The following is a 24,162-nucleotide window of genomic DNA, read 5'->3' as shown; positions in this document are numbered from 1 at the left end:
CTCTCTGTAGCTTGCCAGGCTCTCCCAGAGGGGCGGAGGAATCGAACCCAGGTCAGCAGCCTGCAAGGCAAACGCCCTATAGCCCTACCCACTGTGCTATCACTCCAGCCCCAAAACAAAACAAAACCAAACCCATGAATTTATCTTAAAAATTTTTACTCTTACCTACAATGAAGGGGGGTGGGGAGAAAGATGGGGCCTTCCCAAGCAGTGGTTGGGAAGGCACCTGGGGGACACCTCTTGTCAGCTTGCAGGTAGTTTGATGCCAGGGCTACTCTACTGCTGCTGGAGGGTGGGAGTGGGATAGGAGGAACACCTGAAATGCTGGGGTTCTGGGTGCTATGACAGAACTGGGTTCAGGTACCCAATCCCCCGTATTATAATCTCCCTATCCTCTCACATGTATGATCTCTGAACACAGAGCCAAGAATAAGCCGAGCACCACCCGGTGTAGAACAAAAAACTATCTAGATTTGAGAACTGTGTCCAAAAATACTGAGCCAGGCTTTAGTTTTTCTTTTTAAAAATATCCACCTTGGACTGGGAAAATACTTCACAGGGCTGGGCATATTTGTATGTAGGAGGCTTAGGTTTGATCCCCGACACTACAATAGACTTTAGAGGCACTGAACCTTGACAGCAGATCCCAGTACTGCTGGGTGTGGCTAAAACCACGCAAAATTAAAAATATTCTCTCTTTGGCGGGGCAGAATAGTTTCATCAGCTGCTTCCTGTCCTGCACCCATAAGAAAAAGGAAACACTTGAAATCATTAATAAACTGTTCTGGAAGGTCTATTTGTAAATTGTTTTGCTTTTTGGGATACACCCAGCAGTGCTCAGGAATTAGTCCTGGAAGTCATAGGGGACTATACAGTATAGCCAGGATAGAAGCTGGGTCTGCTGCTTAAAAGGCAAACATCCTATCTGCTGCACTATCACTGTGGCCCCATTTATCAGTTTCTAAAGACACAAGTACACACAGCTGAGTGATAGTACAGTGGGTTGGACCCTTGCCTTGCATGCTGCTGAACCAAGTTCCATCCCTAGCATCCCATATGGCCCCGCAAGACTACCAGGATTAATTCCTGAATGCAGAGTCAGGAGTAACCCAAGCACCGCCCAAAAACAAAAAAAAAACCCAACAAAAATCCACGTTGGAATACCAATTCAGCACCACTGGATTTATTACCAGAGTGGCCTCAATTTACTTGGGAGCTGGGATATGGTAGTTTCCAAAGCAAAGAAAAAGTGCTCATTGTTTGAGAAGCACCAGAAATAGTATGTATTTTAACACAGAGGATGTCTGTTATGTGGACCTAATTAGAAAATGACTGCAATTGTAGAAGAGACAGACTATTTGAAGAAAAACAACGACAGGTAGACCTGGGTCTCAACTTGAATAATAAAATATACAAGGAATTGCAAAAAGTTGTTTTTCAGGGAATGGAAAAGACATTCTTAGGAATGAAGTATTTTTATCTTAGTTCAGGAAGCCTGTGTCTTACACTGCTTATGCAACTCTGAAGCTAGTAACTAAGAGACAAAAATTTTAATGCTGTTAACAGAAACAGAGAGAACACAAAATGTAAGACAAAAAAAAAAATCCAACTTAACCACAAGACCCAGTATTTAAATTGCTTTCCAAGTGTTAAAAAAAGAGTCTTATGATTTTGGCCATTAAGGACCCATGCTGAATATGTACAAAAGTAGTTTCTATTAGCTTGAAAGATGGGACTCTTCCTTATTAAGGCAACGAAACTAGAAACATTCTTCTGGCTTAAATTAACTTAAAACCTACTTCCTGTTTAGTCCCTCTCTTTAAGCAGGAATAAACGTTGCTATGTGGAAAAGGAAAACATTACTTAATATATAACACCCTTATTCAGTTCTTACAGCTAAATGTCCATTTTGTAGCTGGCACGGATATTTTTTTAAAGCCCTGAACTTTAAAACCTCCGACCTATTTAATATTTAGTTCAACTTCTGGTCTGTTACTTAAAAAGAGTCACAACAACATTTAAAGATTTGAGTAAATCAGTGAATTAAAAACCCAATCTTGTTTTCAAACTACCTAGAGTCAACACCCGAGAAAAGCGCCACCTTGACCCCAGGGTATGCCCCTATTTTCAGCAGACACCTTCATGGCATCAACTGTCCGGTCAAAAAAGGCCTTGGATGGTCCTTGCTCTGCTTCCCGCAGCCTCTCACATACTAGTTGATGGCTACTTACAGAGGTCTGGCCTAGTGGAAACAATCAGCTGTTTCCTCCCCAGAATCTGCCAACACAGACCACACAAAACTCCCAAACTGCTGGAGATCTTCCTTCTGTCAAGGTTTGAAGAACCCAAGCCTGACCTCAAGCTCCAATTAGATACGCGTGATTTAAGAGACGCGGGCTTTAATAGCGAGCGAGCGGGGCAGGTCATCTCAATGAAGAACATTTACCAAAAAGTGATTAAAATTCCATCCTTTATTTCCAAAGCCACACAGTAGGGCGGCGACGGTTAAGACAAGAGAACAGAAGTATGGAAAGCACCCCTCAGCACTGCCTGCAGACGGGAAGCCCAGCAGCCTTTCGACTCTTACCTATGACTAACCAGGCCTGAGTGGCACAAGAAAAACAAAGCCACGAAAACGGTGACATATTCTCGTAGGGTACGGGGGGGGGAGGGGCGGGGAGAGGCGAGGAAGCGAGGGTGGGTCGGGGCAGAAGCTGGGGGCACGGTGAAGGCCCGAAATCCGCCCCGAGCCCTCGGCATCAGGCCGGTGCAATTCTTTGGTGGCCTGGAGCGTTTAGGAGGGGGCCCCGGCGGGGATGGGAGTCGGGGTGGGGGTGGGCCCGGACCCCCTTTTGCACTTGCTTCCAAAGCGCGGGAGGCCGTTCCTGCTGGGATCTGGGAACCCGAGGGCTTCCCGGGGCAGCCCCGCGACCCCCGGGCAGGGCGGGCCCCGGCGTGCGCGCGGCCGGGCGGCTCGCAGGGCACCGGGGCCGGCCCTCGCCACCTTACGTAAGGCCACTTTGGCGAAGGAGAAAGGCAGATAAGAAAATAGGGCGCCAAACCTTTCTCCTCCTCCGACAGCCGTCACACCCCGTCAGGAGTGTCCCTCTGGGGGCTGTCCCCGGGGGCCGCAGCTGTTTAGCGGCGTGGGGGCTGGGCAGGGAAGGGACGCGGTGGGGTGGGGTGGGGTGGGGGAGGGGAGGGAAAGCGCTCGCCAACCGTCATCTCTTCCTCTTCAGGCCGCCAACGCCGACCGCACCACAGTCTCCTCCGCCCCGGCCCGCTCCCCTCCCCCGCCCTCGCCTGGGTCGGAGCCAAACCCCACAGGAATGCAGCCCGGTCACATGCGCTGCGGCGGCGGTGGACGTGCCTCTCCCCCCGCGCCCCAAAGAGACCCAGCGCCATCTTGCCCTGACGCAGTTAACAAAAGTCACGGGAGAGAGAGGGGGGGGAGAGAGAGAGAAGGGAGGGAGAGAGGGGAGGTGGTCTCCTCGTCCGCGCCAACGCCCCTCAGGTTTCGCAGAGGCCGAGCCGGGGCCCTCACCTCGCGCAGGGAGAGGAGGAAATGGCCAGGGAAGCGCCTTGAGAGTCCCTTTCGCCCCTGCTCGGGGTCCACAGCGGCCGCGGCAGCAACGATCACCATCGTCACTTCTCGCTTTCTGCCGGAGCCACAAGCCTCCCTCCTCCACACAGCCCCCCCCCCGCCCCCCGCCTCCCCGCGGCGGCTCTAGCCCCACCCGTACTGCAGCATGAGGTCATCGGGAGCCAATCAGAGCGCGCCCAGGCGAACGCCTCGGGCGCTGATTGGCCGCGGGGACCGCCTCTGCCTCGCCCCACTCCGCGTACCCGGAGCTCCGGGTCTCCGTGGGGCGAGAAGGAAACCGCCATTTCGGGGAAAGACCCCCCGAAAACAAGGGCCGGAATCTCCGTGTCATTTTGGTGGTGGGGGGCGGGGGAGGAGATGAGGGAAGGAAAATGCTTTTTTTTTTTTTGGTTCCCCCCCCCCCCCCCTTCCCCCGTCATTCCCCTTCGAGATTCTCCGTTCCTCTCTAGTTTTAATCACCGCCACATCAAACGAGACGAATCCCCTCTCCCCTCCCGCACACGGCAGTCCCGCAGGCGGGGTGGGAAAAATTCTTCCCCGAGGCCGACAAGCAGGAGGCAGCAACGGTCAACGGCACCGAAGGCGACGGCGGCATTTTTTTTTTTTTTTTACCACGAGACACGGTGGCAGGGAGGCGGCAGCGCAGACTGTCGTGGTGGCTTTTTTTTTTTTTCCTCCAGTGGCTTTCCTTCTCGCAACTCCCCCCCTCCCCCCTCCCCGGGCCCCGCAGCTCTCCGGCTTCTCGCTCCTCCGTCAAGACCGAGCAGGACTCGCCAGCTCCGCTTTTATCCGGTGCCTGGAGCCTGCGCACTGGAGCCGCCTCGGCCCCTAGTGGGCGTCGAGTGACACCCCAATCAAGTTCACCCAGAGCGGGAGGCCGGGCTGGGGGAGGGGGAGGGGAGGGGAGGGAGCCGGGACCCACGGCTTTGGGAGTGGGAGAAAGTGCGTCCCTGGGTAGCGGGCGGCGGGGGGTGGGGAGGAGGAGGAGGGAACTAACTGCGGAGTGGAGTGGCCACGGAGGGGTCGTCCGGGGGAGGGGGCCCAACGGCCTCTGACAGCCTTCCAGCCCGAGGCGCTCGGCAGCTCACGCTCACCGAGATCCAGATCGGAGAGGGTGACTCAGGGAAAAAAAAAAAAACAACAAAACAAAAAGGCGCTTAAAGACCCAAGTCCCGAAACCGTCCCCTAACCTCCGGTCAAGTGTCCGAATGCACCCGTTGAGAAAAGGCCGAAGATCCTGTCGACCTGACTGGCTTCCAGCAGCCCACCCGGCGAGCCACGGTGGGGGAAGGCCGCGGGCGGGCGGGCGGACGGGCGGGCGGGCGGCAAGCCCACAAGCAAGATGGCGGCGGGCAGCTTCGTCCCCTCCCCCCCCCCTCTGCCCCTGCGGAGCGGGGCGGGCGGGCCCCGTGCACTTGCCGCCGCCGCCGCCGCCGCCGCCGTCGCCGCCGCCGCCGCGGCCGCCGCCGCCGTCGCCGCCATTTTCCCAGAGCGAGCGGCAGTGACACTGAGCGGGCGCAGGGGGCCGAGTCGGAGACGGTGCCTGAGTTCGGGAGCGGCCAGCGAACCGAAAGGGGGGGCCCACAGACACTGCGAGCAGCCTCGCCGTCATCTCTGCATTTCCCGTGGACGGACTGGGGCCCCCCCCCTCCCCTTGCGCCTCGGCTGCCGGTGGAAGAGTCTGCGCGCTGCTGTTTGGGGAGGGGGGTGTGTGGAACCGCCGGGTCCCGCGTCCGCAGTGTGGCTGCTGTCTAAGGGGTCGCCTGGTCGCGGAGGCGCCGAGAGACTCCGTGGGGTCGCGCCAGTAACGGGGTTCGGGTGCCTGGTGTGTGAACATCACAGGTCAGTGCCATGTCGTCTCCCGGGGAGTTTTCTAGGGTGGCGGGGGGGGGGGGGGACCGGCGGGACGCAGGGACCGGGGGTTTCCCGGACTAGGGGGCTCGCTCCGCTTCCATCCTTCCGGGGTGGGTGGGTGGGGGGGTGAGTGGGAGGCGACGCGGGACTCTCAGGTGTCTGGGCTGGGGCTGGACGTGGCTGGGTGGGCCCGGATTTGTCCTTTTTCTCCCCGCCGGGGAAGGGCGCGTTATGGCGGGTTTTCAGGGCTGGGGAAGGGGGAAACTGGCAGTTAAACCCCCTTGAGAGTGGGAGTTAGGGAGGGGGCGAACTCGGTCGCTGGCAGCGGGGCGAGGCCGCCGGGGGCCGCGGAGGGCGCTTGCGGCTGTTGGCAGCGCCCCTGGCCGAGCCGTCCCGGGCGCCGGCCGGCCGGCGCTCCCGGGGCTCGGGCGCATCTCGATCAGGTGCGGGGCGCCGGGGCCGGCCCCGTTTTCCTCTCCCCGGCCGCGGCGGGCCCGGGCTGCATTTTCGCACCGCCACCTCCACCGCTACCTCCACCGGCAGCACCAGCACCAACCCAACCACCGGGGGCTTCTGAGAACGCACCCCCCTCCAACCCCGCCCCGCCCCGCCCCGCGCCCCCCAGGCCAGGCTCCCTCTTTTGTGGAGCGAGCGGGACAGCTCCTCTCCGGGCGGTGGGCGAGCCCGCCCGGGAGGGTGGTCTTCCCCGTCCCCAGCCGTCTGGGTCTCCCCTGTCCCCCCCCCCCCCCCCGCATTCTTGTCGGCCTCCAGGTTTCTCAGGAGCCTGCGGGAGCCACAATATGGCCCGTTTCAGGAAAGCTGATTCTCACCGAGGGCTGCTTGGCACCCACCCGGGCCAGCCGAGTCGGGGAAACAAACGGTTCACTGTGCTGCCCGGGGGAGGGGGAGCGAGGAACAACAAGCCGGGGAGCGCTCGCGTCCCCTGGCCCGGGCGTCGGTGGCGAGCCTATTCTTTCTGCAGGGCGCTCACGGAGGGGTCCAGTTTTTAAAGTCGCAGGGAGTCAGCTTGCTAAAGTAACCCCCCCCCGCCCGCCCCCACATACACTCCACCTCCACCTTTTTTGTTGTTGTTGTTGAAGAAGAGATGGGAATATCCGTAAAGGTGTTCGGAGTTCTGGAGACCTTGCCGAGAATTAAGGGAGGTGCGTTCAACTCGAGGCTGGAGACCTCACTACCTAATTGGGATAGAGCCCCCTTTCCTGTTTACCTCCTGATATAGAGAGTAAAAAGTGAAATTTCCCTCTTTTGTCCTTTACTGATTCTAAAAATGGCGGCCCCAGGCTGATGTTGTGGTAATCTAATCAGCTCGGGTCCTCCACACCCCATGCAGTGCATTTGTCTGCAGCATATTACAGGCTTATTATGTTTACATGAAAAGACCGGGCTTTTTTCCTTTCCCAAACCAGTTACAAAAGAAAGTGTTGGTTTTCCTGCAAATCAGAATGGTGTGCTTTCAGTAGATTTTTATTTCCTTGAGAGGAAAATTAAAATGACAGTACTTTTAACAACAACAACAGAAAATTAAAACTCAGGTAGCCTTAGATGTCATAGTGTTGAGGCTTAAATGTTAAAAAGAATAAGTTGGGGGCGCATAATAGCTTTTGTACCATTTGATCTAATCCTCTTTTATTCAGTATGCCAAAGTAAATTAAAAGGTTTAGTAAGTGCACCCTTTTGGTATCTGTAGTCATTTTAATCTAGAGTGAAGCATTTCCCATTCAACTCCACCAATTTTGTGAATGTGGGGTTTTGTTCTGTTTCAGATTAATTTTTAGGGACCTGTGCAAACAAGCCCAAACCTGTTACTTCATTGGTGTGGAGATGACTGTCCTTCTTACTATTATAGTTTGCATCCAGGTTTTTCTGTATATTAAGAATTTTCATGGTTTTGTATTTGACAAAATGTAGTTCCTTGCCTTGCTGCCTTTTAAAATTGTATTCTAGTATACTATAATTATGTAAATGTAAAAAGTAAGGCTTTAGTTTTTGGTTTGTACCTGCCCCTCCCCAACCCCTCTGTACATGTTCATTTACCTCTTATGGAGTGTGGAATTTACTCAGTTTTAAAAGACTTTAAGTAAAAGTCAAACCATAATAGTGTCCTAAGTCCATTTTATGCTAACTTAGAATCTCACATATTGAGGGAGAAAATCAAGTTGTATCATTTAAGTGTATTTTTAAAATGGGTGATAAGAAATCATCTCTTTAGTGGGAGGTTGATCTTTTTTGGCCTGAACTGTGCTGTGAGGTATGAGAGGGCCATTAGTAGCATTTAATGACCGTTCTGATTATGGAGCTCCTGAAAGAGCTGTGCCTTTCATTGCAGTAGTAAGTACTTAAAGGTTAGAGCATACACACCCTTTCATGATTCTCCTTTCCATTGTAAATTCTGCTCTAAAATATTTACAATAAAATAAGAGAATCATGATCATTTAAGCTAGATTGATAAAGTTTTATTTTGTAAAATAATTGCAGAGACAATTAGGAAAATTGGCTTAGGGATTTTATTTTGGATGACTGAGCATAAAACCTTAAAAATATATCACCATTTTGAGAGAACTGATCACGAGTAGTGAGGGTTTGTTTAGGAATTTGGGGTCAATATAAGTCCAGTTCCTTAACTGCTGTATAAAGATTGTGTATTTTATAGACTAAGTGGCAAAGATATGTGGTTAAGAAGCTTGAATCTTTAAGCTTCCAATGTAATAATAAGAAGTCATATGCTTATGGAAATTTGGTTTTATGCAGCCACAGAAAGGAACATTTTCTATTAACTGAATTTTTCTTGAGTGACCATGGTCAGAACCAGACACAAAGCATTTGGACTTAATTTGGCTTCAAACAAACAATATCCAGTTAGAAATTAGAAGAAAAGCTGACTTCACTCTACTTCATATTCACTGCTTCCTTTATTTGGATTGTTTTTCCTTTTTGCTTGTTTGGATAGTTTTGTTTCCTATAAGACCAGCTTTTTACAGCATACTGCTTTTTGTTTTAAATGATTATTTTATAAATAATAAGATCATAGATGTTTGCTTTTTATTAGTGTATGCCCTAGTTGACTTCAAGTTAGGATTGCTAAGTCCTAATTTATGTTTCCAGAGAGTTTTGAAACATTTGGTCTCTTGGGGGGAAACTAGTCAAATGGTCTTTGTTTTTATGATTGCTAAGTTTGAGTGATTAGTTTTCTGTTTATGTGAATTTGTTGGAAATCAAAATATAATTGGAGAGTAAATTTTTTTTTTAGAGGACTACTTTTTTTTGATCTTTTTGTTGTCTGTGTAGGTTATAGGGTTTCTTTTATATCCATCTAAGTTTAGAGCTTTTGCTGGTCCACCATTTCCCTTCAGCTGTTCAGGTATCTTATAGCTTTCCAAAATTTTTGGCTATCTGTCTTCACATCTTTCAGCCAGAAAAAATTTGCCATATATAATAATTGGCTGTAGGACTTCTTGGATCTGAAAAATGTTGAAGTGAGAAAAAAGCTAGTTAATAAGGAGAAATTCTTTCTCACAGTACATATCTTAGTAATCTTTGTAGAATTATTACTTCTTAAATTGACTGCTTATAAGATTGTTTTCATTTTCGTGCATCAAACTTAAATCTATGGTTTTGTTTTTAAAGTGTATTATGTAAATCCCTAACACTTAACAGCTCAGCTTTTCTGGAAGCTAGAACTGTAACTAAATGTTACCATTGTGTGTTTTAAAACATTGTATAAAAAACCAGGAGACTTTGAAGAGCTATCAAAAACTGCTTAAGAAATGTTACAGTGGAATTTTCTTAAGAGATGCTAAGTTTATTTTAAAAAATATTTCAATGTAACAGTTTTTATCTCCATGAAATTTATTCTTAGCAGATGGTAGGTGTTCAGTGTTCAGTTATTTGTTGAGTTTAAAGCTTTTGTTTAAGAGAATACATTTACATTTTAAATATCAGGGTGATCAGGACTGTTCCTTGTCATGTGTTAGAATAAATGTATTCAGACTTTTTAATGCTGAATATACAATTATTTACTTCATCTCTGAATATGAAATTATTTTTACTTCATGGTAAAAGTTTTATGTTGAATACTTTCTTGATATTGCTATATAAATGCTGGCCAGCATTATACAGGGTTTAAAAACTGGAATGTCTTACTGCATTTTTGTATTTTGGGAGAAACCTTTTTTGTTAGTGTTAAATGCAAAATGTTACATAAAAAATTGATATGAAATTGCAATATTTGTGTTTGAAAGTTGTTTTTAGTGCACTAATTTGAAATAGGCAATATTCGACTGCAAAAATTTTGCTATTACAATTAAACTGAATATTTTAAGATTTTCAGTAGGCCTCACAGAGGCTACTCCTTGCAAGTGAGGTGAGTTACTCCTGGTGGTGCTCAGAAGACTGTGATGCTGGGGATTTAGCAGGGCCTCCTGCTTGTGATAATGGAGTCAGCCTGTGAATTCTCTTTCTGGTTCATAAAATGATTATTATTTTAAGAGGTAGACTTAACCAAAATTGTTTTTGTCACTAGGGATACTTAGACTAAGTACTTTATTTATTTATTTATTTTGCTTTTTGGGTCATACCTGGCGATACACAGGGGTTACTCCTGGCTCTGCACAGGGGACCATATGGGATGCTGGGAATCGAACCCGGGTCGGCCAGGTACAAGGCAAATGTCCTACCCGCTATGCTATCACTCCAGCCCAGACTAAATACTTTAAAATCCAACCAGTGATGACTCAGATACAATCTTATTTATATTTTTAAAGATGAGAGAACTTTTTGTTAGCCATTGGTGACAAGATTCTCAGTTTATTTTGGGAGGCAATGCCTAACAGTGCTCAGGGCTTACTCCTGACTGTAATCTGGAATCATTCCTGATGGAGCTCAAGGGACCCTATGTGGTGCCAGGGATTGAACTGGGGTCCATTCTCCAAAGCCAGCACCTTATTTATCCCAGTACTCTTCTCTGTCCTGATTCTTTTCATTTAAAGATTCAAAACCAGTTCCTTTAATTTCTTTACTTGACATGAAAGCAATTTTCCCCCCTATGTATAGATAGTAAGTAAAATTTAATTTGTATATAGTTTAGGAAAGATGTTTTCATATTATTAGACGACTATTCCAGCTTTATTGAAAATCTGATTTGGTTATTTCCCAAAACTACTTAAGGTTTTTGGGATGATAAACATTTTCAGTTGATGTAACAGGTCACTCACATAAATTCTTTTTTATTCAATTGCTTCAGGATGCCTCAAAATTGATATTACACCTTTTAATAGTTTAGTGAGTAAAAATTTTTATCATTTTGTTTTTGTTTTGGGCCATACCCAGTGGTGCTCAGGACCACTTCTTGTTCTGCTCTCAGGGATCACTCCTTTTGGGAGTTAGAGGATCAGGGTGTCCAGAATCAAACCTGTGTTGGCCATATAAAAGGCAAGCCCCCTCTTCCTCCAGCACCTGCTCCATTATTTTATGTAAAAATTTTTTTCTGTGTTTGCAAACCATTGAAATGTGGCATTTAGTATTAAGAGCAGACCTGTATATATATCAGCATGACAAACAGTCATTAGCGGAGCAAAACTAGCAAGTCTTAGATGGTTGCTCAATTTAAGAGTTAATCCAGAGGAGTAAATATTCTTGATCCTGAAGTTTATTATTGAGAAAGATAATATTGAGTAATCACACCTGTGTTACAGCCAACTTGGTTGCAGCATTAAGGTCTGAGCCTGTGGCAGCAAGCCAGAATTATAACAGTAAGATTGAGTTAGTTTTGGTTTGGTATTTATCAGGTAATTTTATAGTTCTTGTTCTCATATTATTTAACAATTTATCTGAGACCAAAAAACAATTTAATTTTTAAAATCTATGATGGCTTTTGTTTACAAAGATTATTTTAAACATGATTTCTATCTGTCACATAAAGTTCACCTTGATGAATTATTTTAAACATTTGATTTAAGCAAATTAAAAAGAATAATTTTTTAATATTTTTTTTCATTATTTGCTCTGATAAGATAAAATTAAAATATAAAATTTTCTAAAGCAAAAAATAAGAAATGTGATGAAAAGAAAAAACCATTATTACTTTACCATTGTTACTTAGAATGTTGTCAGAAAAGTTTTATTTTTCCCAGAAGCTCACACATATCTGGAGCCTACATGAGAAACACTAGTCTATTTTTTTTTCCTATGCTGGTAGTGAAATATAATCGCTTCTATTTTTGAGTTTACAGAGAGACCTCTTGGCTTGCTCCTATCCGGCTTTATCTGTCTTTTAAAGAAATACAAGCTTCAGGAATTTGAAGATCCATTTCCTCTTTAAATGATGTGGCAGAAGATAGGCAGATTCTTGATGTAACTGATAGGAATGGTTAAAACTGAGCTTCTGTAGCCTAAAATCATGAAGGTCTGAGATTGGCTTGATACATAAATTTTCTGAGAAAGTAAGATTGTTTCTTTTGGAATTATTTGCATTTCTACTTCAATTTAAATAAGTGATAAAATTGAATTGACACAGCCTTGTGTCCCACCAAAACAAAAATTTTGAAACAAAAGATACTTGAATGACTGCTATTTCCCTTGCACCATTTGATTCTACTTCTGGGGCCAGGGGATAGTACAGCAGTTAAGGCACATTCAAAGCATGCACTCATGTCAGTTTCCAGGACTGGTGGTCTTCTGAGTGAAGTTTTGGAGACACCTAGGCAACATCATTGAAAATACTGTCGTATAATTTGTTTGGATGTAAGAAATAAAAATCAGTTTCATCTAGCTTAAGTGAAAGATTTGGTATAAGACTGAGGGAATATCTCACAGACTATTTGAAGAAGTACATTTGGATTTCACAGGAATTGGTAGAGTGTCAGCCTCTATTCTCCTTTAATTTGGAAGAGTTCTCCATTCTTTCTTTAGAGTCTTTCATACCTTGGGGGTGCTAGTTATACATCACTCCTCAATTTGGTTTCATTTAAGGTTTCTTTAGGATTAGAATCAGATTTTTTTTTTCATTTTAAACTAGATTATTAAGTGTAAGTTTTTTTTTTTTTTAATCTTCTGGAGACCTTTGCTCTTTTCGTGCTCTTTACCATACCATTATGGTATGGTAAATAAGGACTCCTTATTTAATTTCTTTTTAACAATTTCTTTTTTATTAAATTACCATGAGATACACAGTTACGAAGTTTTTCATGACTGAATTTCAGTCATACAGTGTTCCTATACCCATCCCTTCACTGATGTACATTTCCAGCCACTGGTGTCCTCAGCTTCACTCTCACCTCACCCACAGTCTGTCACTTATTTAATTTCCTTCCCCCACTTTTTTTTTTCCACTTTCTGGTCCGTACCTGGGGACTACTCTCTATTCAGTGCTTGGAGGATCTTGGCCTTGCTGGGTCTCAACCTGCATTTCAAGCATGCTTATAGTCTTTTGAGCTTTTTCCCTTCTCCTCAGTAATTTTTTTTTTTTTTAATGTAAATACTTGGGGAGGAGTGGGTCATACGTGGTGATACTCAGGGATTGTTTCCATTTCTGTGTTTGCTCCCGGTGGTGTCAGGTATTGAATTGGGCCTACCACATGACACATGTAAGGCTCCTTGACTCCTGTCCCCCTGAAGTAAAATATTTTTCTGAAAACATTGAGAAAAATATTTTGTTTTAACATATTAATAGATTAACCAACTTGTAAAATGCATTTTGTATTTAAATTTTTTTAAAAATTTAATTAAAAACCTGGGGCTGGAGCGATAGCACAGCGGGTAGGGCGTTTGCCTTGCACGCAGCCAACATGGCCGACCCGAGTTCGATTCCTCCGCCCCTCTTGGAGAGCCCGGCAAGCTACCGAGAGTATTCGATATGCCAGACACAGTAACAACAAAGTCTCCAATGGAGACGTTACTGGGCTCGCTCGAGCAAATTAAAAACCTGGCTGGAGCAATAGCACAGCCAGTAGGGCGTTTGCCTTGCACGCGGCTGACCTAGCTTCGATTTCTCTGCCCTTTGGAGAACCCAGCAAGCTACCCAGAGTATCTCACCTGCACAGCAGAACCTGGCAAGCTCCCTGTGGCGTATTCCATATGCCAGAAACAGTAACAACAAGTCTCACAATGGAGATGTTACTGGTGCCTGCTTGAGCAAATCGATGAACAACGGGAGGACAGTGCTATAGTGCTAACTAAAAACCCTGACTTTATTGTTATTGATAGTTGAGGTTTACACACTTAATATTTCAACACCAGTTCCACCACTAGTGTCAACTTCCCTCCACTGGTGTTCCCATACTCCACCCATCCCACCTCCTTCACTCTGACCCTGCCTGTCAACTTGACACTTGACAGGCACGGTAGAATATTCAGTGGTTACTGCTTAGATCTCATATTTTCAGTGTTGTTGAGTTTGTGCTTTGGATATATGGCTATATCACTCTTCCACATCATCAGTATACCAAGTCCTAAACTAGAGAGGTTAAACAATTTTCTAAATGTCATAGAGTTAATGTTTGATCATGAATTAAAAATTAGATTCTGATGCTCGTTGGTTTTTTCTTCCCCAGGAACTGTGCTGACTTTCCTCTTGAAAAGCTAGGGCAGTATTTTTGGATTCTCTGAGGGAATGCTGCTCTTTGTGTAGTATCAGGTGATAGACTATATTTAGTGCTTCTATTCATCAGCATTTAGGTGATCTGTTGATTTCCAGAACCCATTTGTTATTTTGATGAATTCTGTGTTGGATTTATAGCAGTCCATACAAATTGGAGTCAAATGGGAGCCTTGAATATCAGGAGAAGAAGAAATGGGGGATCTGGTGAAAATTTTGCTTTGGGAAGTGATGTACTAGAACATACTTTATCGCCTCTAAATCTTAAGATTATGAAAATACATGCTTTAAAAAAACTTTCAATGTTTTGAGCCACACCCAGTGGTGCTTAGGGCTTACCCTATCTGTGTTCAGGATCATTCTTGGCAGTACTTAAGGGATCCTTAGTGGTGTTGGGATCAAACCTTGGTCAGCTGCATGCTAGGCAAGTGCCTTACTCACTGTGCTATCTCTTATTAAAAGAACTCATACGTAAGTTTAAGAGCTTTTGAAAAAAAAATAAGTTTTTGTTTTAATTTAGGTAACCTGGTTACAATAGTGTTAATATTTATGGTTTTGATGTACAAAGTTATTGTACTTCCACATCAAAATGCCCAGGACCATACAACACTTTTTTTGTTTTGGGGCCACATCTGGTGGTTACATCTGGCTCTGCACTCAGGAATTACTCCTGGCAGTGCACAGGGGACCATGTGGGATGCCTGGGATCAAAACTGGGTCTTCGGTTTGCAAGGTAACTACCCTACCCACTCTTACTATCTCTCCACTCCTGCACCACTTTTTTTTTTTAAATGTCACTTCCAGTCTGCCTCTCCAGAAATGTTTCTTTTTTGTTTGTTTTTGTTTTTGGGATACACCTAGAGGTGATCAGGACTTATTTCTTGCTCTATGTTCAGGAATCACTCCTGGTGGGCTCAGGGGACCGACTATAGAAGGTACTGGGTAATCAGATCAGCTGCCTGCAAGGCAAGTGTATACCAGCCGCTCCAGCAGTACTTCTTCAGTGGAAGCTGTGCATAGAATTTATGAGTAGAAATTTCAGAACTGTATTTCAACTGCACTTAGACCAGGTTTTTCTGTATGACCTTGAGAAAGTTACTTTTTCCTATTAATAGAACCTGTCTCTTTCTGAGGCTGTAATTGTTTTAGCAATTTTAGCCTGTAATTGTTTGGTGTATAGTTACATAGTTGCTCTAAAGTGTAGTAACCAATTAGTTATATATTAATGTAACAATTTCTTCTTGACTAGATTTCTTAAAATCTGACAGATCTTATGGGACTGGATAGTTATGCTAAAAGACAATATTTGTGTGTGTGTGTGTGTGTGTGTGTGTTTAATTGGACTGGAGCGATAGCACAGCAGTAGGGCATTTGCCTTGTGTGCGGCCAGCCCAGGCGAGCGGGTTCGATTCCTCCGCCCCTCTCTGAGAGCCCAGCAAACTACCGAGAGTATCTCGCCCGCACGGCAAAGACTGGCAAGCTACCAGTGAAGTATTCAATATGCCAAACACAGTAAGAGTCTCACAATGGAGACGTTACTGGGCCTGGTCAAGCAAATCGATGAACAATGGGAGGACAGTGCTGCAGTGTGTGTAATTACTTTGAGAATATCTAAGAAACAAATGCCATTTGAATTTAATATAGAATGATGGAGATGTAACTCTTTGATCTAGTTTGAATGACCATTCCTTTAAAGAAGTTTAAAGTTAGTGCCTCTTATCTCCTAAAGTAAATGATTCATTGACAATTTAGGGAAAAGTACTTGTAGGTTTAGCTCCTAATTTCTCAGAGCAACTTAAGCATCATGTTAAAATGACTTTCATAATAGTGGCTAATAGATCAGCCCAGTACATGTGGTTTACTTTTCATTTATAATTTCTTCATACGAAGGTTTTTGCTGTAGAGTTTGAAGTGAAAGCGGGTGTAACTTATAGCAAAAATACTTGTCTCATAACATTTTATCTACCAACTTTATTTTGACATTTTGTTTATTAAAAAATTTCTCATTCATTGTATGTCCTGTTAAAGACAGCCTACTTCAGGGACCAGAGAAATAGTACAGGGGTTAAAGTGATTGTCTTGTACACTGCTGACCCTAGTTCAGTTCCTTGGCACTACATATGGTCCCCCTGATTAGTGGTAATAACTGTCTCTTGAGCACAGAACCAGCAGTAAGCCCTGAACACCAACAGCTACTTATGGCCCAAACCCACACACCCTTGTGGGGGAGCTGGGGGAAGACAGGCTACATTAGCAAGACCTATCTTGAACAAGATACATAATAAGAGAAAGACATTTGTGTATTTCATTATACTTCTCAGTTAAAAATGGGTTCCCTAATTCCACAATTCCATACATAGACCTCTTTTTGTTCTTACCCTTCAAATCTCTAGATGTAAACTCCATTTGAGGGTAGGGAACTTTTTCTACCATGGGCCATTTGGGAATTTATAATAGCATTTGTGGGCCATCAAATATAGGCAGATAGGTCACAGTGTCTTTCCTGTTCCTTATGTGTCTTTCCTGTCATGTACCAGGGCTATATTCCCACAGGCCTCTCCAGGAATGATTCCTGCAAGCCGAGCCAGGAGTAAGCCCTGAGCACTGTCAGATGTGACCTGTAAACAAGACAAAACAAAGCAAATTGGAATCAAGTCATTTGAAAATTTTCATTGCTTGTTAAGATAATGAGAATACAAAAATTGTTGATCAAAGATGGCTATTTAAAAATTAAGGTGCCCTTGATTATATTAGATTGCTATGGCTAACTGCAGGTGCCTTACATATAATTTAATTTTTCACTATTCATTCCCCAGAACCCCAGTATCCGGAATGTAATATAGACCCAATAAATATGTTGAAAGAATTTGAATTTAATTATATTTATAAATAGTGGTTGCCATAATTTGGAGGGAAATATTTCAATATCATTAAAAGTTTTTGGAGCCAGAAAAATAGTACAGTGTTGCTTGCCTTGCATGCAGCCAACCTGGGTTTGATCCCTGGTCACCTCATATGATATGGTCCCCCAACACTGCCAAGTACTCCTTGAGCACTGCCCTCAAAAAAAAAAAGTTCTATAAGGAAATAACATCTTTCAGTTGTAAGTTTTAAATTTTTAAGTATGTTTTTGGCCACACTTGGAACAATATAGGATGCTAGGGATAGAACCCAGGATCAGCTGCTTGCAAGACAAGTGCCCTTCCCACACTGAACTATTAGGCCAGTCCCTTATTTTGTTTGTTTGTTTTTAAGATATATATTCATCTTAAGGATGTGAGGATTAAATATATTAGGGAGAAGAAATGTATGATTTAATAAAAAAAAATCTTAGCCACCACATTACAAGTTTTAAGAGCTAATATATAAATATTTCAGTTCTTGCTTAGGGTGAAGTAGATGATCTAATTGTGGAAGCTATCCATCTAACAACTATTTCAGAATAATGTGTCAAAATATAAACCAGTGGCTAAAAAAAATGTAAGTAATACCTTCTTTGGGAGGTTAAGAGATTAGTGCAGAACAAGTTTATAGTTGACCAGGTGACCAGGTTTTTTTTGAAAGCCTAGTCAAATTTTTTGTTTACAAATGAAACAGTCCTTATCACTTCTTGGCCTTTTGGCCAAGATCAAGTGTAGTACAAATGAAACAGTTCTCAAGAGGTCTAAATAGTTCTCTAGAGATCTCAAGCTAGTTTTGTGGTAGAAGTGTCTAACTTGAGAAGATTTCAAGGAAGCATTGCTACTTAAATGATTATTGAAGGTTTACTAAGATTTAATCAAAGAGAAAAGAAAGTTTTACTCTAAGAGGATGAATGCAAGCAGTAGAAAACGACTGGAAAATTCAAAAGGAAGTGAGCCATGGATATACCAAAAATAGAAAAAAAGGTTAACATAATCAAAGACCTTACTTGTTGAACTATTACTATCAACTATTTAGTAAAGTCATAATTAGGATCTCGATTCTAGTTGCTGTGCTTTTTTTTTTTAATAGGTCAAAGTAAGGAAATAAGTTGATTTTGGAATATATTCAGTATTTAAGGACTCACCAAAAATATTACTAGAGTAAATAACTTTTTTTTTTGATAGGGTAGGCCTAAATAAATCAATCTTTGTGTGAGACCTAGAAATATGGCCATTTCCAGCTCCCAAATTTTACAATGTGAAAAATAGCAATTTATGTTTTTATATTTGAGAACCACTCATACATTTAAAGGTCAAGTTAGCAGTGAAGTGAGGCACTCATTGTTAAAGTCTTGCATGCATGGGCCTTGAATTCAAGCCCTGACACTTCTTCACGTGTCAAGTGTAATCTTGGTGGCACTACTGTTTAGTTATGATCTCCAGTGTCAAAATGAAGAGTTTGAGATTATGCACACCACAATCAAATGTGAGTGTCTGACAAGCAAACACTGCAACCTTAGTAGTATAGTCAAATGTGTGCGTGTGTGTGTGTGTGTGTCTTGGTCATTACAACAACAACAAAGAAAAAAGAAGATAAACTACAAAATTGAAGATTGAGTTACAGTAGGGAGAGATACCACTTAGAAAATTACTCTGGTAGCTCAAATCTTAGGTGATAATATGAAATCATTATATGTGGGCGATAATAAGTTATGAGATCATTGAGTATAGAAAGATATGTTTAAATCCTATTCAATTTGATGTACATTCTTTTTTGAGAAGCTCCTGGAAGTTCTCTAGTCTGAAAGAAATTATATTAAAATATTCAAATGATAATTCATCCTACAGACTGAGGACATTGTTTTCTTTCTTTTTTTTTTTAATGTAGGAGTCCTGCTATTTATTCAGCCACTGATTAGCTGATTGAATTGGGCATGAAGTCCACAGACATTGTTTTCTTGAGATTACAATGAAAAATGTGAGACTCAAATTATTGCCAACTTCTGGGGTGGAGTGACGGTACAGTGGGTAGGGTGTTTGCCTTGCACATGCTGAACCCAGTTTCGATCCCTGACATCCCATAGGTCCCCTGAGCACTGCCAGGAGTAATTCTTGAGTGCAGATTCAGGAGTAACCGCTGAGCATCACCAGGTGTGATCCAAAGAGTCAAAAAAAGAAAAAAATTATTGCTAACTTTGACAGTTTTCATCAAAATGTATGCCCTTACCTGGCATACTTGAAGGCTAAAAAAATAAGAATGAACCAGTCTCTAGTAGTCCATTTTAGATTGAATAATGCATGTGGGTCTTTTGTTGTTGTTTTATCTATACTTTTTTAATTTGTTTGTTTTTGGAGAAGGGGTAGGGGGATGGGTCACACCTGGTGACACTCCTGGCACTGCACTTAGGAATTACTCCTGGTGGCGCACAGGGGATCATATGAGATGCCAGGGATCGAAACCAGGTCCACATTGTGCAAAGCAAGTACCATACTTGATATGCTGCCTCTCCGGCCCCTATACAGCTTTTTGTTTCTGCTTATTTTGGGCCACACCTGGCACACGTAGCAGTGTTCAGGGCTTCCTCTTGACTCTGCACTCAGGGATCACTTCTGGCAAGCTCGGGGTACCACATACAGTGCTAGGGATTGAACCCACATTGGCAAATGCCGTATCCAGTGTATTATCACTCTGACCCCTATACAACTTTTTTAGCACTTGTGTTTGGAATTTCTTTTTCCTCTGCCGCCCTTTGAATAAGTAGAATTTAAAGGTGAATTTTTTTTTCATAGTTTGAGTCTAGAGTAGAACCATTATTTTTGCAAAATATTCTTTAGGAAGACTGGGTTTTTCATCAAATTGAACTGATAGGTGGGAGGATGTACAGGAAAGGGACATTGTTTTGCCATTGTCCTTAACCTCAGCAAATACAAGAGATAAATTGCCTACTATATTCATTAGTAGGCATTGTTACTTGTGGCCTTTTCCCATTATATCTGACTGTAGCCTCTTTTACACATTATTTTGTTGATACTAGCAATCACAGAAAAGCATAGACCCTAGAGCCTCAGAAGTACTGTTTGGGAGCCCCCCTCCCCCCCCAAAAAAAGGGGGAGAAATTGCAGAGTTCCTCATACCATCCTTCCCACCTTTCCTCACCATGAACATTCTTTATCAGTATGGTACACTCTCTTTGTTCACTTTTTTTTTTTAAATATGGGATTTAAAAAGTTTGGGGCTGGAGTGATAAGTACAGTGGGTAGGGCACTTGCCTTGCATTTGGCCAACCTAGGTTTGATCCTCAGCACTCCAAGTCTGCCTTGAGTGATGATCCCTGAGTGCAGAACCAGGAGAAAATCCTGAGCATCTCCAGGTATGGCTAAACACAAGAAGAAGAAAAGGTTGTTGCAGTTTTGAGCTAATTTTGAGTCTTTACTGATGGACGAGGTGTACTAATTGCAAAATTAGTAATCTTGCAGTTCCAGAGTTTGAACTTATAATGTTTGATTTTGGAGAGTACCTTATTCTTAAATATATGTGGGATGGTTTGGTATTTTGGGGGTAGTACTGTGGATTGGAGGCAACTCCCAGCCATAGTTGGAAGTTGTGGGGGCTTGAGAATTAGTTAAGAACTGCTTGTGTGGTGCTACTTGTGTTCAGTGGTATCATTAGGGCCACTTCATCCTGTGCTGGATTATTTTAATATTTTTCCTAAAGGACTTTTCCTAAATACTTAATTTCCCAAAACTTTAACTGATAATTAGAGCAAACATAGTGCAACACACAGCCATCCAAACAATTTAGAAATATGTTCTTTGATTACTTGAGTTTGCAGATGACGAACTAAGACTCAAAGACTATAACCATTAGTAAGTGGCAAAATGTGAAAGTTATGACATCGTTACTTTATTGGATTTGATAGTACTCAATGTGTTGCAGTGAATCTCCAGTAGAACCAGAAAATGTGCTTTTAAAAAAAAGTTGTTTTTTTTTTTTTTTAAATTCCAGAGCTACACCTAGCAGTACTCAGGGACTCATGGCTCTGTGCTTGGAAACCATGTTGTGCCAGAGATTGCTAGGTCTCCATATGTAAAATACGAACCTAAACTGTCTCTCTGGTGCCAGAAAATGTTTTTTGAACATCAGATTTTATGTATATATTTTATTTTTCATGTATGTCTATCAGTTTAATCCTGACCACAGGAAAACAGATTTATTATTTTTGTTTTAGGGATGCCTATTATTTCTCATGGGCTATTCCCATTCATTCTTTTGGCCCTGGATATTGAATCCTGGTCTCTAGATACAAAGCATGTACTGCAGCCCCTTGATCTGTATTCCTGGCTTTAAGAGAGACTTTTTTGGGGGGTACCATACCTGCAGTGCTCAGGGGTTACTTCTGTCTCTGCACTCAGGAATTACTTCTTGTGGGGATCGAACCCATGTCCGCATGCAAGGAAAATGCTCTGTTATACTCTGGCGGAGAAATAGTTCTGTATTAGGAGCTTAGTTTACTTGTATATGTGCCAGTGAACTAAAATTTGAAAGCATAATACCCTTAATTTATGGATTATTTTTTGTTTTGGCCATAGCTAGCAGTGCTCAAGGCTTATTCCTGGTTCTGTGCTCAAAGATCACTGTGCTGGGGGACCATATAGGGTACTGAGGATGGAATCTAGATTAGTTGCATGCAAGTCCAATGCCCTACCCACTGTACTATTGCTCTGGCCCCTGGTTGCTTTTTCTGTGGGAGGGATGGTGGGCCTGGCAAAAGATGCAAAACTACTCAAAGGCTATTTCTGCCTCTGTGCTCAACAAGTGACACTAGCAGTGTTCAGTGGACCATATGTGGTGCCTAGAATTCTAACTGGAGTTGGTTGATCTGAATTATAGGCAGGTGCCTTTATCCTTGTAATCTCTCTAACCATTAGGAGTTGCTTTTAATTCACTAATGAGGGATGTGCTGTTTGTTCCTGAAAATACGGGAATTTGAGTATCTTTATCCTTTGATTGCGTGTTTTGTAGCACTATAGCACTGTCTCCCATTGTTCATCGATTTGCTCTAGCGGGCACCAGTAACGCCCCCATTGTGAGACTTGTTACTGAATTTTTTTTTTTGGCATATTGAATATGCCACGGGGAGCTTGCCAGGCTCTACTGTGCTGGCGAGAGTTCTCGGTAGCTTGCTGGGCTCTAACTGGGCTCTTCGAGAGGGACAGAGGAATCGAGCCCAGGTTGGCCACGTGTAAGGCAAACGCCCTACCCGCTGTTCTATCGCTCCATTAGATGTGTTTTGTACTGTCTGAAATTAATCTTTTGGCGGTGACTAGAATTAAACCTCTTCACTAATACTTGAAGTGTTCTATCACTGAGCTAAATCCCCGAAATACTTAAACACAAATTTTATTTTATTTATTTTTTATTTATTTTTTTAATTAGTGAAACACCATGAGGTACAGTTACTTACAGATTTTTGTGCTTGGGTTTCAGTTACACAATGATCAAGTACCCATCCCTCCACCAGTGCCCATTTCCCACCACCACCGGCCCCAGTATCCCTCCCACCCCCCACCCCCCCATCCCACCCTGCCTCTGTTGCAGGGCATTTCCTTTTGTTCTCTCTCTCCTTTTGGGTGCTGTGGTTTGCAAGAGAGGCATTGAGTGGCAATCATTAAACACAAATTTTAGACATAAAGCCTGTACTTCTTTATTTTTATAGTGTCTTGCTCTGGAACCTGGGGGGAGTGCACTGTAAGTGTTAACTTTGTTTTTTTATTTAGCCCAGATACTGTAGGACTAGACACTTAATTTCACCTCTTATTGGTAGTCTTTTGTCTATTATGTATTTTTGCCTTTTGGTTCACTCCCAGTGATGCTTGGGTTACTCCTAGTGGTGCTGGGGGACCATATAGGATGCCAGAGATCGAACCCAGGTTGGCCTCTGCAAGACAAACGCCATTTGTCAGTATTTCTTTCTTAAACTGTAAATTCTAGATTCTGTATTTTGCCAGTCATTAACAAGTTTGAATTTCAGTCAAATGTGTACATTCTGGAATCAAATTATTAAATCCATATTCTATACAAACTTTGGATAAGTACTCTTATTGGTAAAATAAGAATAACAAATATACACAGCGGGTAGGGCGTTCGCCTTACAAGCGGCCAACATGGCCGACCCGAGTTCGATTCCTCCGCCCCTCTCGGAGAGCCCGGCAAGCTACCGAGAGTATTTGATATGCCAGACACAGTAACAACAAAGTCTCCAATGGAGACGTTACTGGGCCCGCTCGAGCAAATCGACGATCAACGGGAGGGCCTTTACCTTACCTTTACTGACACCGATAGGCTTGTTAGTAGGATTAAGCATTGTAGGTATTCATTATATGTTTTCTCTGCTGCTATAAATAGTTCTGGATGGAAGTTTGAGTTTTAATCCAGGTAAATGGTAATGAAGTACTGTCTGATACAAATAGTAACAATTTGAGAAATGTGCAATTCATTCTCTTGTCAGATTTTTTTTTTTAAAATAGCTCTTAAGAATCTGATATTTTATTGTAGGGCACCAAATTAATTAATAATGGATCATAATATATTTTCAGTCCTTAACTATATATAAATCAGTAAACATTTGTGAATAATGAAGCGAATTTAATTTCTAATTTATAAGGAAATAGCAGGCATTTGTTCTCACAATTCAAATTTGTTTTATTTATATCAGTAGTTCAGTCATTTCAACCCAAAATTCCTTCACTTATTCTCTTAGTGATGCAGGTCTAATTATGAGTACTTCTCTAAATATTTGTTGATCTCAGGTGCTTATGAAAGAGACCGATAACACAAATTAACTCTTCCCTCAAAAAGACTGTTCAAGGGGCACTTTTATTTGCAGCTTTAGAAAAATATTTCCTGAATTTTCATCCTTTCTGCATTTTGGATATCACATTCATTTTTTCAGTGGTATTTTTTTTTTTGTCTTCTGAACTTTTAAAAAATACAGTTTTTAAAGGTGACTCAGTTTTACAGGGTGTTCTCCCCCCTTTTGGGGGGTCATACCCTGCGCTGCTCAGGGGTTACTCCTGCCCTGCTCTCAGAAATTATTCCTGGAGTTGTTTGGGGGACCATATGGGATGCCGGGGATTGAACCTGGGTTGGCCGCATGCAAGGCAAATGCCCTCCCCATTATACTATCACT

At 43.1% G+C, this 24,162-nt stretch overlaps 1 protein-coding gene across 4 annotated transcripts in view; it reads left to right on the top strand.

Annotated features, from left to right (window-relative positions):
• Positions 1 to 5,053: 5,053 nt before the first annotated feature.
• Positions 5,054 to 24,162, top strand: part of KMT2E (lysine methyltransferase 2E (inactive)) — an 80,553-nt gene continuing 61,444 nt past the window's right edge. For 2 of the 4 annotated variants that reach the window (XM_056118336.1, XM_056118333.1), the window contains exon 1: positions 5,055 to 5,446. The gene's annotated coding sequence lies outside the window, so the exon portion shown is untranslated. Of the gene's footprint in view, positions 5,447 to 24,162 lie in introns of all 4 variants that reach the window. The other 2 variants (XM_056118334.1, XR_008793039.1) reach the window with 2 other exon arrangements.

The sequence above is a fragment of the Sorex fumeus genome, unplaced genomic scaffold (genome assembly GCF_029834395.1).
Source record: "Sorex fumeus unplaced genomic scaffold, SorFum_2.1 ptg000037l, whole genome shotgun sequence".
Lineage (NCBI taxonomy): Eukaryota > Metazoa > Chordata > Mammalia > Eulipotyphla > Soricidae > Sorex > Sorex fumeus.
Note: the sequence above shows the minus strand (reverse complement) of the source record. Positions and strands in the feature narration are given on the sequence as shown.